The 13,018-nt window shown below is 36.0% G+C and overlaps 1 pseudogene; it reads left to right on the top strand.

The window, feature by feature from the left end:
* The first annotated feature begins 5,169 nt into the window (after positions 1-5,169).
* On the top strand, positions 5,170-6,974 carry LOC145627299 (alkane hydroxylase MAH1 pseudogene; annotated as a pseudogene).
* The last annotated feature ends 6,044 nt before the right edge of the window (positions 6,975-13,018 follow it).

Genomic DNA, 13,018 nt, shown 5'->3' with positions numbered 1-13,018 from the left:
ATATTCTCTACTCACTGGATGATATCCTTTATTGTCTATATGATATCCTTTATTGGCTGGATGATATTTCTACTAGCTGGATGATATCGTCTATTGGTTATATGATATCCTTTAATTTATTGACTATATGACATCTTTTATTGACTCGATGATATTTCTACAAGCTAGATGATATCCTATATTGGCTAGATGATATCCTTTATTGGCTATATGATATCGTATAGCTAATAGAGGATATCACCCTGCCAATAAAGGATATTATAGACACAATCATAAATGATATATCATATAGCTACACTAGTAGAAAAAACTAAATGGGCAGCCCCAAATGGCAAGCGGTTTTTAAAATCCGCTTCGAAAAACCCACCCAAAAAAAAAATACCTCAGATATGTAATAGCAAGCGGTTTTGGGTTGAACCGCTTGCCATTCTTTATAATGGCAAGCGGTTTTGGCTTGAACCGCTTGCCATTATGTATAATGGCAATCGGTTCAACCCAAAACCGCTTGCCATTCCTAAAAAAGCCTAAAACTAAATACGGGCCTCAATCCTCCTCTCCTTCATTCTTTCACGCCTCCTCCTCTCATCCTCATATTCTCTTTTCTCTCTCCTCTCATCTCCTCCCTCCTTCACGATTCTCCATTCTCATCTCCTCTTTCTCACTCTCCTCGATCTCTTTCTCACTCTCTTCATTTCTCTATCAGTTTCTCACTCTTTTTCTGCGATCTCTTTCTCACTCTCTGTCTCCCTCCTCTCCTCTCTCGGATCTCAAGTAAAATCGAGTAAAATCAAGTAAAATTTCGAGCAAATTCGAACCAAAAACCCCAATTCTAGGAGGCGGTGGTTCAGGCGTGTGGTTTTCAAGTTTTTTGGGTCAAATTCAACCATGAAAACTCTAGATCTAGAGTTTTCATGGTCGAATTTGACCTTTAAAACCATAGTTTCAAGCGAAAATCGACGTTTTCATGGCCGCGGGTCTGGTTTGGGTGGAGGTCGTGGTAGGTTAGTTGTTTTTTTTTTTAAGGTCGTGGTAGGTTATATGGTGCTTGGTGGTGGTGGTGATATGGGATAAAGGCAGTTGTGGCGGGTGGGTTGTGGGTTTTGTTTGAGTGTGTTTAGCCGTTTAGGTGATAGATCTGGGTTAGGGTGGGTGGGTTAGGGAAGCTGGAGGTGTGGGGTGGTGGTTGGGTTCGAGTTAGGTGGGTAAGGCTTCTGGTGGCTGGGTACGCGTATGTTGGTGGGTGGGTTAGGTGGGTGAAGGTGGTTCTGGTGGGAAGGTACGAGTTAAAGAAGCTAGAGGTGGTGGCTGGTGGTGTGGGGTGGTGGTGGTGGTGGTGGTTACAGGTGTTTGTTTATTAATTTATTTTTTTGTTAATTTATTTATTTTTGTTTAAAATCAGAAATTTGTAAAATTACAGGATTGATTAATGAAAATAATGTTGTTAATACATATGTTTTGTTTGTATATTGATTTAACTGAAAAAAACAAAAAAAAAAAATTAAAATTTTTTTTAAGGCATAATGGGAAGCGGTTTGGCGCCAAAACCGCTTGCCATTCTCTACAAATGGCAAGCGGTTCTGAACCGCTTGCCATTTAAAAGGCTAATGGCAAGCCCCCCAACAGCATGCGGTTCAAAACCGCTTGCTATTAGGGGGTTTGAACCGCTTGCCATTTAGTATTTTCTACTAGTGCTAATAAAGGATATCATCCAACCATGATATCATATAGCCAATAGAGGATATCATAGTCACAATCATTAATGATATCATATAGCTAATAAAGGATATCATCCAACCATGATATTATATAGTCAATAGAGGATATCATCCAGCCAATGGAGGATATGTATAATTTGTTTGAAGATATGTATAATTTGTTTGATACTATGTATACCAATGGTGGAACCTCCATTGAAGTTCTCGTACTAAGGTCAATGGCATAACATAACTTGCTCATTTCTCAACCAAAATACATGCATATGTTATCAAAATGCTCACAATCAACATACAATCATATGGGACAATCAATTTCAACAATTATACATCACATAAGAAATCCCCCTATTTGATTTTTGGGCATTTAAAAAAAAAAACCGAGAATCTCAAGCTTTCTCTCTCTTCCTCCATGGATGACCTCGCTACTCTCCTTCGCCGTAACCTCCACCAACTTGTCATCGGGTGAAAACTTGTTCTCCATCGCAAGAAGATAACGGTGATCTGATACTTTCTTGAGTCTCGACTGACGAAACATTGGGTGCGACTTGCCGCACCCAATACTTTGTGATAATTTATACATGTTACTCTCTAATGGTAGCATTTATGTTGATAATTGGTGGAAGAGAAAGTTGGACCGTTTAATCGGATCGATGAGATATGGAGAAAGTTGAATCTTTTAAGCAACAAGGCAGTGATGATGATAATCTGTGGCTGATTGTGTTTCGTGATAGGAAGGTCGTTCGACTTGCTCCTAATCGAATTTGCAATGAAGAGGAGTTTGAGGCGTGGGTTAAAGCCGGAAACAAAGTCGATGAGGAGGTATAAAATACCAGCTATCGAGGGGTTGGAAAGGCTTGGTATAGATGATGGTGAGTTTATTATGAAAAGAGACAATGTGTGTGGTATATGTCTACAAAATTTGAAAACCACGGACATTAAGGAGGGCGAATATCATAAGTCTACAAAAGATGTTGGTATATATGTTAACAAAGTGGTCGAACTCACTTGGAAAGTTGGGAAATTATCTTGCGGTCATGTGTTTCATGAGCCTTGTGTACTTGGCCGCTTCATAAAAATCATAATCATACTTGTCTGTTTTATCGGAAAACCGTTGGTGAATGATACGAAGTAGAAGTTTTCATTAGATTTACAAGATTTCAGAAGCGGTTTAGAATGTTTTAATTAATTCTATAATTGAGAGTGAGTGATAGCTCAAGTGGTTAGAGCTTCCCTTCCGATTTCAGAAAATTCACTCTGCTGGCTTAGTATGGAGTGCTTTTTATTAGTTCTGTAAAACAAAATGTGCTTGAGTAAGTCATTTCATCAAGAAAACAAACATGATACTACCATTAGAATTTTACAACTTTGTTCGTCCAATTTTCAATTAATGCATCAAAATGGTAATTTAACACTATAAACAATGTAAATAGAGTATTTACAAATACAAACTAGTTTTCGGCCTGGACGATGTCCCGAGTCATTGTTTGTAAATAAAAAAAAAGAACTATTAACAGGTAGCAAATGTGATACAAGGTACTATTGCTGGTACCAAATGTCAAATTTTTCTTTTTTTCCCCACTTCTCACTCTTCATTGTATTCCCCTTTTCATGCTTTTCTCACTCCTAGCTTCCATGGGGTTGATTGGTACAACATACAAACAAATTCATGCAAGAAATTTACACAAAAAACAAGTAACTTGAAAACCCTTAAGTTGATTTTTGGGTTTTTTACGTGCAATTTCCGGCAAAATTTTCAAGCAATTCCGCAACAAAAGCATAAAACGGGGTTTTTGGGTCTCTGGGTTGATTTCTGGAGTTGGGGTTGTTCGTCGTCGTCTTCGGCAGCATTGGAGTAGCTTCAAAGGAGATCCATTGAAGAAGAAGATTATGAAGAAAAGGGGTTACTCGGTCGGTTAGGGGTTACTAGGTCGGTCAAAGATTACTTGGCCGGGGGTTATTTGTGTGTTAGTTGGTCACACAATGTGGCTAGCCACACACAAAAGTTGCTGCAAAATTAGTACTTCTTATAAATAATTATTTGGCATCCACAAAAAATAAGGATATTTAAGGGTTTACATGTATATAGATTATATTACAAGGACGAGGGTTGATAATACGTTTACGCAATCATTATAATACAAGTTATACAACTAACTTCTACATACAATAAAACTATGTCGTTGTTAGTTGTAATAATGCATTAGTAACAATCAACACTTAGATATTCTTGACTTTGTATTACAATTTGCATACAATAAAACAACAACAACAACAAAAAACCAAAAAAAAAAAAAAAAAAAAAAAAAAAAAAAAAAAAAAGGGATTTGCATGATTACATTTTGCATATTAATACGAAAATGATTGGGAAGAAAAAGAGGATGAAGACACAAGGTACAACATTTCTATATAATATGGGAGCTAATGTGCACGCTATAGCTAGGCGTATACGGTATACATGGAGCTGTTTTAGCTAGGCCCTGTATCACAACTTAAATTATTGATATTTGGTAGTATTAATAAGGGAAAATATATAAACATATATTTTAGGGTTATAATAATTCATACACTATTCGTAAGAGTTTAAAAAAGAGATAATTAACATTTTTTGAGGGGAAAGAGGTAATTAACATAATTATGGGCAAATAAATATATAAACATTTTAAAAACATAATGTACAAACATTTTAATAAGAATCATCCCAAACTTTTTAATAAAGTTAGAGATAATAATTTAATCAATTAAGTTTAAACATAAAAATAAAATAAAAAAGTAGCGCAAATACATTTTTAGGGGCAATTTACCCCCACACACACCAAAAAAAAAATAAAAAAAAAATAAAACAAAACATTTTCAAGGGCATAATAGTCTCGACACTATATGTTCATAAGAATTTAGTCAAAATAATAATAATAATAATAATAATAATAATAATAATAATAATAATAATAATAATAATTATTATTATTATTATTAGCGGGACAAGTATGGGGCGCGTTGCAGGGCTATTGGTTATGGTTTTCTTCCTTTCTCCTTTTCTTCGTTGGGGGAATTAGAGAAGGATGTTGTTGCGTTGCTGAAGCGGGTTCAGGCGTTCTCTAAGACTCGGGATATTGGTGCTCGTGCAGCTGCTCACATCTTCAACAAGATCGGGTTCGCTATAGCTAGAGGGGTGGGGGCCCAGATTGTATCTCGGCTCCCCACCAATTTCTTGTAAATTGATTGACTTTGTAGGTTTTCTGATATTTTTATAATAATAATAATAATAATAATAATAATAATAATAATAAATAATAAATAAATAAAAATAAAGAGAGAGATATTAAGAAGATAAGGATGCTCGAACTACCATCGTTTAACAATCAAAAGGATGCGTGTATAATATCCCAAATTCCATAAGTTCTACTATATACTTTTCATATGCTTGAAAAATCTTGGTTTATATATTCTGTTTTTATAGAATAGGCATAATATATACAACTACTACAACACTATTATTTCTAGGAAGCTCAAATACTTTGCTTTAAAAAATGGAGCTTCTTGTTATCTTGATGATAATTGTGTCTTTTGTCTTCCTTTGCTACCTTTTTCGCAACAAAAATGGCATTCCTACTAATTGGCCTATAGTAGGGATGTTGTTTGCACTACTCGTAAACCTTCATCAAGTTCATGTTTGGATAACCAAAGTGTTAGAGAAATCAGATATGAATTTCTTCTTTAAAGGTCCTTGGTTAGCCAACATGAAGATGTTTGTCACACTTGATCCTGCAAATGTGCACCACATTATGAGCAAGAACTTTACAAATTATCCTAAGGGAACCAAGTTTAATGAAATGTTCGACGTTTTTGGGGATGGCATCGTCAATGTAGACTCCGATATGTGGATGTTCCAAAGGAAAATGGCACATACTTTCGTTAGCCACCCTAAATTTCAACCGTTTTTGCAAGATACGGTTTGGGAGAAGGTAGAGAAAGGTCTAATCCCGGTCCTTGATCATGTGTCAAAACAAGGGTTAGTAATTGATTTGCAAGATTTGTTTAGTAGATTTTCGCTTGACACTATTTGCACTCTAGTTACGGGGTGTGATTTAGGATCTTTATCTATAGATTGGCCTCATGTTCCATTTGCAAACGCGTTAGATGATGCCGGGGAGGTTATAGTGTATCGACATAATGTTCCTACGATAGTATGGAAGTTCTTTAGGTGGCTTGGGGTAGGAAAAGAAAAGAAGTACAAAAAAGCTTGGGAAATACTAGATGATTTCCTCTATAAATGCATTGCTAAAAAAAGAGAAGAGGAAAAACAAAAATCAATGAAGCCTCAAGTTGGTGTCGATTTATTGACATTATACATGGATGAAAGCCAAACTATAAACGTTACAAACGTTACAAGTGCTAGTGACAAGTTTTTAAGAGACACTATACTAACTTTCTTGACAGCAGGACGAGACACAACTAGTACTGCTCTATCATGGTTCTTTTATCTCCTCTCTAAGAACCCGCGAGTAGAATCCAAGATCAAAGATGAATTGAGCACAATGGAGACGGTCCATGATTACCAAAAGTTAATTTATGTTCATGGTGCATTATGTGAGGCCTTAAGATTGTATCCTCCTGTGGCTTTTGAGGAAAAGGTCTCAATTGAGTCAGAGATACTTCCAAGTGGCCACCAAGTTGATCCGAATATGCAAATTATATTCGACTTGTACGCGATGGGAAGGATGAAGGCCATATGGGGAGAAGATTGTTACGAGTTCAAGCCAGAGAGATGGATATCTGAACGAGGGAACATTCGACATGAACCATCTTACAAGTTCTTAGCCTTTAATGCAGGGCCAAGAACTTGCCTTGGGAAAAACATGTCTTTCTTCCAAATGAAGGCTGTCATTGCTACAATAATGAGAAACTACACGTTCCAAGCAGTTGAAGGACATCATGTTGTTCCTGATATTTCTTTGACCCTTCGTATGAAACATGGATTCATGGTTAAGGTTTATCGTTCTCCATAAGGAAAACATCTTATTAGGTGTATGTATGCTTTCTCTTACACGCTGTATTATTGTGCTTTAGTTGTATGTTTAGGTCACCATTGAGAATTTGAGATAAGCTGAGTTGCTTTTATGTTTGTGGCTTTGTTATTCATGTGTCTTTAAAGACTTATGCCTAGCTACTTAGCTAGGTGTTTATGATTGGAGAACTTGTTGGGTGTAGCCCAAATTTTATAGGCCCATTGTTTGTTGGGTTTTAATGCCTGTTCTAGAAGCATCCAAAAAAAAATCAAGTAAAGTTAATTGTTGCTCATATTTTCTCTAGAATTATCTACTTAAACGTTTTAGAGAATTCTTGAACTTGGAAGTAATTAGAAGATATGGTTCATGAATTTTCTTTTTTTTTTTTTTTTTTTGAACAAAATGGTTCATGAATTTTCTAGATAATCATTAATACATACAATCAAGAAATTAGTGATGGGCATTCAATCAAGATACATACAAATAAGATACATACTCAAGATCGAGAAGCCACATACTAGCTATTAGCCTTCCTACGTAATACACCTCCTTGTAATATCCACCTTCGCTCTCTGAATCCACTATTCCTATTTTTTGTACTTCAAAGGGGTCCTTGTACTCTCCTACTTTCATATAGTGTATTATTTTGGTGCTCGTTGTTTGTGAGTTTTTTTTAAAAAAAATTCTACAAATATTGTGTGTCTATTTTTTTATAATTATTTTGCCTTTATTTTTCTAACCTACACACAAAAGATATCATCCAAACAATGAATGATATCATATATCTACCAATTAATCCTATTATCTAACCTATACACACTAAATGATATATCTACATAATAGATTATATCATCTAGCCTAGACAATTTTATTTATTTTTTGATCTATTAATATCGTCAAAATAATCAATCAAATTGGTAAGGCGACGAAAGGCTACTTCAATCTAGGAAACTGCCGGAAACTCGAGAGGGTCGCCTCACCGACTTCTAATATTAGCCACACAATGAATTATATCATCCAAACAATTAGCCATGTCAGTATAACCATACTAGCATTTCCTTTCTTGATAGGAAGATCGTTCGACTTGCTAGTTGCTACTGATCGAGTTTGCAATGAAGAGGAGTTTGAGGCGTGGGTTAAAGCCGGAAACAAAGTCAATGAGGAGGAAATACCAACTATCGAGGGGTTGGAAAGGCTTGGTATAGATGATGACGGTGGTGAGTGTATGAAAAGAGAATGTGTGTGGTATATGTTTACAAAAATTGAAAACCACGGACATTAAGTAGGGCGAAGATCATAAGTAGATAGCTTTCTAAAAACCATAATCATGCTTGTCATGTCGGAATTCCGTTGGTGAATGATACGAAGTATGGAGTACTAAATGTTTTCAATAGATTTACAAGATTTGTGAAACAGACACGTCCCAAGAGGGTAGGGCGATGGGATTTGTACCTAATGAGAATCGAACCTCAAGGATGCGAGGCGACCTCTTGGCCACTGTTCCAAGAGGTCTTTCTCAATTAATTAATTCTATGATTGGTTTATACTCAAGCTTAGTTTTTTCAATACAACTTTTTTTTATTATATTACTATAATAATGATAAAGGTTGAATTTGATATTAATTTTCACATGTACTTGTGATGTGGATCTCTCAAGACTCTCACAAGGCTCGCAAGCTATAATAACATTGCATCTTCCATCTTCGGATTTTAATAAGAACTAAAGAAACTACACGAAAATTAAAAGGATAGTACTCTAATTCTCGCAGGAATAGAGGGTCTCTTCCTAGTCGCAACTAGAAGATGATCACAAGTCGCAACAAGTGATGTTTTTTATTAACAATCAAACGAGCAATGCTCAAAGGATTAATTCTCATAACAAAACTCTCTCATTCTTGAACTATTATTGAGATACACCCATATTTATAGGGTGACAAACTGTACAAAGATAAGATAGGAAACTAATAATTATCCTAAAATAACATAAAATATTAAGAATCCTAATCCTAATATATCTACTAATCATATTTTAACCAACTACTAAATCTTAAAATTCCATGAATTTTCAAGAATAACCATATTGGCCTATTGCTCCCGCATCAACTTGGCCTGGGTTAGTGAGTAAGAGTACATAATATAGTATCTGCATAGGCCAGGACCTTTGGTGACAACTGACAAGGCAATGCTTCTCAAATACTTTGAAGCAATTACTTGCTTCTTTGAAGTTCTTGGCATTGAAAAATTCATTGCCATACTGCTTCAGGAAAATTCTGCAAATAGCATAGAATACAGAGTTGTTAATATGTTTCTCTAAAATTGTGAGTCGTGAGACTAACAATAACAAGCAATTAAATGCAGATACAAGAAAGCCCAAATCATTTTAAAACTAAGACTTTGTTGTTATATATACAAAGAAACCTGAGGAGACACTAATAAAATGACCTCCGCGATGTAATGTACTTGCAAAGCAACAAATGTGAGTAGATCAAACTAGAGTTCAAAGAAAGTTCTGCGCACTGCTGCAAATGATATCGAAGACACAAATCAGACCCGACTTTAAGGAGGTTTTTCCTCACACACGTAATAGGCTAGGGCCCCAAAAAACAGGGGCCCACAATTTAAAAAAAAAAAAATCGTTGACTTAAAAAAAATTACTTCACCTATTCATCTTCTTCCTCGTAAAAACATCCATTTTGAAACCAAAACCCAAAAAATCTTCCTATCAAAAATTCAATCTCTTTTGTCTTTTGATTTCCAAAACAAAATTAAATTCACTCAATAATTATCACTCATAAACGCCTAATTTGCCTAATTATCTCCAATTCACTTAATTTTTTCTTTATTTTTTTGGCAAAATTGAAGAACAATTTATACTCTTATCAAAATCAATGACGATGCAATAGATATTAACGGTCAAAATTTTATTAATTTATACTAATTTCTAGACAAGCAATACCCACAAAATATTACAATTCAGTTTTCTTTCAATTTTAACTCAATTCAAAAGGTGGAAAAAACGTTAATGGAAGCACTCAATATTCTGGCTAACTGTTCTTGTTTGGTGGATCTGGAGTGGGCAGAGGTTGATTACTTGATTAAAGAGCAGGTTGTATCTATCTATATATATTTGTTATCTTAATTTATGCATAATTTGTTTATTTCTGAAATATAAATTGTTGTTTTTTTTAATTGTGGCTCCTAAAATTAGGCAATATGATTCTGGTTGTGAAAAACGTCAAAAAAAATTGAAGAATTGACTCAATCTAGAAATATGATTCTTGTTGTGAAAAACCAAAAAAAAAAAAAAAAATCATTTTATAATAATAATATTTTAAACTTTTTATAAATAGTCCTTTAAAAATTTAAGGGCCCAATTTTTATAATTAGAACAGGGCCACCAAATTGCCGGAGACGGCCCTGACACAAATTAAAGAGCTGTAACAGACGACATAACTTGATAGCCAAATGTAATCACAAACACAGCCTTAGTCTTAGATAACCATACACTACACTTTCAAGTTTCAACATTAGAGGGGGAGGGGGATGCAACTATGGAAATATAGAAGCTGCCTTTGAGGCTGCTATGCAGCTTGAAAACAGACAGAACCAATGATTATCTTTTTCACTTGTGCGTCAACTCAGATTTTGTTAAAATTAAATCTTGTGTTTCTGTTTCATGCCAGAAGAAAGCAGATTGAAAACTTTGGAATTACTCCGTCAGTCCATCTTCAAGTTAAATGCTAATACGAGTAGAAGGATTCAGCTTGTATTCATCATTTCATCTACACCAATGAGCAGCCTACGAAGTGATTAGACCCATGAGTTACAGAAACTGAAAATGACAAAGAAACAACAAATTCTCACACATTAAAAGACTGAAGATCCATATTTTTAAAGCAACGCAGCCACGAGTTCAAAGAAGCCAAAAATACTTAAAAAAAAAATTTGCAATTTACACTTTAAAATGATCTCTCCCAACCCATGAATTGAGAGTTGAGACTAGAAATTGGGATTGACATAGCCAATAAAATCAGGTTCAAAATTAAGAAATTAGGAGCAAAAATTATACATTCTTCAGGAATCAATAAACTGCAAGTCTACAAAGGAAAGGTCCTCAGTCTAAACAGGGTAAAAGTAAAACCAACTACAACATACAAACAGATGCAATATTACAAATTGCGGCAAATTTTTTTCCAGGCAACCTTAAAAATTTACTTCGTATAGGGAGTATCACATAGCAGTATTTACTATTTAGATTATCCAACATAAGAGATAACTTGTGATAAATCGGAAGACACGCATGAATATTAGAGAGGATATCTTCTAAAGGTTGATTACTCTCATTTAGAAAGTTATATCATAAAACTTTACACCTTACACTTAGCTCAAGTGACAAGTTAACAACTCTTCTTCAAGCCTTCCTCAATTCCTGTTCAACATAAAAGTCTCACTACATTGTTAACCCAGCTCACATACCACTTTAGAAGCAGAGCCTAAAATGCTGCCATTGTTACTTTACTTGATCATACCGAGTTAAAGACAGGCATGCTAAAAATTGTCCTGTAAGTATAAACACTTTGGCATACCTTCTTTTTAAGGTATTTCATTGCACCCCCTTGGAACCTTTATAAACCTTTTAAAGAGGCATCCTCACACTTTTTACAATTTCAATTTCAAAGGTAATAAGACTAATAGCAGAAGCAGCCAACTACTTGAGGTAGTCCAGGTATCATCATCTTCCACTGCAAAATCATAAGCATGTCCTGTGATGCTCCTCAATGAGCCTTTAGCATTTAGCCAGGTCTCACACAAAGAAAATGACAGCAGTAAAGATATAAAGATAATTAGTCAAGCAACACAGCTACGCAAGATAGTATTCACTTGCTAATACAAAGAGAGCTCGTTTCACAAATCATGTACACCAAATGTCAAACACCAGAGCCTATTCCTGTTCTTATCATTTTCAATAGTATGTATACTGTCTAGGTGGCTAGCATGGGTAGTCACGACTCTCACGAACCAAGGTGGCTGGAATGGCCTGATACACTGATATATTGCGTAGAGTGTGAGTGTCAGGGTGGATAGTCCAAAAAGGTCCTTTTCTTAGTTTCTTTGCATTTCTCTCTTTATAGAGCATGTTGTAGTGGAAAGTAAGGGCACCTTGGGCATGAAGGTCAGGAAGGTCTTCAAATGCATTAGCAGCATTAAAACTCAGGGTAGCATCATGCTGTAAAATATAGTGTCCAAACTGGTTAGTGTTCCCATGCTCATGGATATTGTACTCTCCTTGAGCAGGACTCCATTCTGCACATTTAAAAATGCTTGACCCTCTAATAGCAGATAAGCGGACAGCTCCAGCAGCTGAACCTTCAGGTGAACAGTCACTCAGCGGGCAAGAGCCACGCCAGAATTTACAATACTTGCCCATCATAACTACTAACGTAGTAAACCAGTTCGGACTGTGATCAAATCGCAGAAAAGAAGTCCAAGAATTTGGGACCTCATTATCCTGCTGAGTCAGATCAAGGTTTGGGGGTATGTCTATAGAGTCAAGCATATCTGCAGCATGTTGCCACAACCTCAGGTTTCCTGCATAAGCTAGAGAGGCACCAGGGGTTGACATGATGTGCCGCTCAGATTTATTGTTGTCGCAGTTTGCTTGGAATAACTGCCCTAGGTTTCTGGGGCCATTAACATCTCTTGAAAACTAGGCCTGATTAATATTGGCTTGGGAGGCAACTTCACAAATGGAGTTAAGCCTAGAGATGAAAACACTGATGTTAGGAAGGTGGGAAGCAAAAGTCCGCCTCATACCAAACCCTTTCTTTCTACTCCATCCAGGAGCTAAGGGTAAAGCAGGGGTAACCTTCCCAAACCTACCTGTAACAGTAGGATTGAAACAAGCCAAATTCTTAAAGCATGGAACCAAGGGCCCTGGGATCCATAAACTCTCAATAGGGTAAAACAATAGCAGATTCTGAAACTCAGAATTTATAGTGCAAGCACCAGCAGCCTCCATTGCACGCGTGGTCTGCAAGTACAACAGAACAGAGATATAGATCTGTGAGTAGGGGGGAACCCAACCCATGCAATTGTCGGTCCATCCTTTAGTGGATGCCATAAGCTTATCCATCTCATTCAGATAATAAATAGGGGACTGAAAACAAGGGACAAAGGTCGAAACTGAAGGAAAAGTAACCGTCCGCATGGGATAGTTGGCAGCGGCAGTGAACATTGCTGCCTCAGTTGCAGAATTGTCAGTAGCCCTAGCTGGACCCATAGTAGCCCTACTAGTTT

This window comes from Chenopodium album, chromosome 4 (genome assembly GCF_948465745.1).
Source record: "Chenopodium album chromosome 4, dcCheAlbu1.1, whole genome shotgun sequence".
NCBI classification, from domain to species: Eukaryota; Viridiplantae; Streptophyta; class Magnoliopsida; order Caryophyllales; family Amaranthaceae; genus Chenopodium; species Chenopodium album.
This window is presented reverse-complemented; position numbering and strand designations above follow the sequence as displayed.